Raw genomic sequence first — 2,500 nt, 5'->3', positions numbered from 1 at the left:
CGTTGCTTGAACTAGAGACAATAATTGATATGGATAAACCGGATGTAATATGCATCACTGAAACCAAACTGGACCCCTCCACAGACGATATAACATTAGGGCTTAAAGACTATAATATTTGGAGAAAAGATAGGGCAGATGGAAATGGAGGGGGGGGGGGGGTAGCAATATTAACAAAGAAAGGAATTATTATAAAGGAGTTAGAAATTAATCAGGACCCCATAGTGGAAATGAAGGTAATTGAGGTAGAAACAAATGGGGTAAATATAATAATAACCACGGTATACATGCCACCTCAAACATCGGCGTGGTCACTAGAAAATTACCAGAAACTAATTCGAGACAATAAGAGCCTGGAAGAAGTGCTACAACTTTCGGAAACCAATTCAACAGAAATTCTTATTACAGGGGACTTTAATAGCAAAATCGACTGGGAAAGCCTCGATCCTAGAGCACAATCAGATTCTTGGAATGCTAAATTACTAATGTCATAAATGAGCATTGCCTTTTCCAGAATGTAACAGATCATACCAGTATAAGAGGGCTAGATAGGCCGTCTATGGTTGACCTAATATTTACAAAGCATAACGACGATATTAAGGATATCGAGTACTGTCCTCCTTTAGGAAAAAGCGACCATGTAGTGATTAAACTAAAATACTGTCTGCTACAGGAAAAACTCATCGTAAGCAAAAAAAGAAAGGAAAAGTACAATAACAAAAGAGGTGATTATAGAAGCCTTAAAGATTTCTTTGATAACATAAACTGGGAAACACTTCTGGATGATGAGAACCTTGATGTTCAGTATGCAAAATTTTGTGAGATCTATAAGAAAGGAGTGGAAAAATTCATACCCAAATTCAAAATTGAAGCAAGAAATGGCCAAAAATGGTTCAACGACAAATGCAAGAAAATGAGGGGAAAAAAAGCATCTCCTTTGGAAAAGATTCAGAAGGCATAGATCTCAGGCAGCATATGAAAGATATAAAGTAAGAAGAAATGAACATACCCAAACCATGAGAGAGGCGAAATTAGACTTTGAAAAGGACATAATCAACAAATGCACAAGTCAACCAAAACTCTTCTTTAACTACATAAATAATAAAACTAAAAGTAGGGATCAAATTAACGCTATCAAAGACAATAACATTATATATTCTAAGGAGGAAGAAATGTGTGAAATCCTAAATGAGAAATTTCAGTCAGTGTTTGTTCAGGATCCATGCTTTGATATGGCAAATAACCGTACAGACGTAAAGAACATCGAAAATATCACCCTCAAAAAGAACGAAATAAAAGATCTGCTAAAAGGATTAGACAAGACCAAAGCAGAGGGACCAAATGAAATTTCTAACTGGGTTCTTAGGGAATGTGTCGAAGAGCTGTGTACTCCTTTATTGTTAATATTTCAAAATTCACTAAGACAAGGTAAACTACCAAAAAGTTGGAAATTCGCAAATGTTACACCCTTAGATAAGAGCGGCGACAAACAAAACCCACTAAATTATAGACCAGTTTCATTAACTAGTGTAGTATGCAAACTGCTAGAAAGAATAATTAGAAAACAATGGGTTGAAATGCTTGAAAAATACGAAATGATATCAAATAAACAATTTGGTTTTAGAGAAGGAAGGTCGTGTGTAACAAATCTCCTCTGTTTTTATAAGAGTATCTAAAATATTACAAGAAAGAGACGGCTGGGTGGATTGTGTGTATTTAGACTTTAAGAAGGCTTTTGATAAGGTGTCTCATAGAAGACTACTATGGAAACTAGAGCACCTAGGTGGAGTGAAAGGTAACCTACTCGCATGGATGAAAGACTATCTTCATGAAAGACAAATGAGCACAGTAATTAGAGGAAAGCATTCTACATGGCGACCAGCGGAGTGCCTCAAGGATCGGTGTTGGCGCCAATTATGTTTACTATTTTCGTCAATGATTTAGAGTCAAACATAAGCCCAGGTAGTTATCTGAATATGTTTGCAGATGACGCAAAGATACAAAAGAGGGTAACAGACAACGTTTCATGCCAATGCCTCCAAAGTGACATCGAGAACTTATTCACGTGGAGTTGTACATGAAAAATGGAATTCAATACCAATAAATGCCACGTAGTCAGGTTTGGAGAAAGTAGAGATCGCCCACTATTCCAATACAAATTAAGGGACGCAGTATTAGACACAGCTGACAGGGAAAAGATCTTGGGATAATCATAAACAGAAGCCTAAATCCAAATGACCATATAAATGAAAAGGTCCACAAAATGTTAGGACTGATTGCCAACATGAAGAGGGCATTCGTGTATGTGGACGAAGATATGGTAAAGAAGATTATTAAAGCAATCATAAGACCAGCTCTTGAGTACGGTGCAGTGGTATGGAGTCCACACTTAAAAAAAAGATATTGACAAACTGGAAAGAGTCCAAAGAGCGGCGACGAGATGGGCACCTACCCTAAGAGATCTGAGTTACGAAGACAGACTACAAAAATTAGGACTTAT

Source organism: Penaeus vannamei, chromosome 29 (genome assembly GCF_042767895.1).
Source record: "Penaeus vannamei isolate JL-2024 chromosome 29, ASM4276789v1, whole genome shotgun sequence".
Lineage (NCBI taxonomy): Eukaryota > Metazoa > Arthropoda > Malacostraca > Decapoda > Penaeidae > Penaeus > Penaeus vannamei.
This window is presented reverse-complemented; position numbering follows the sequence as displayed.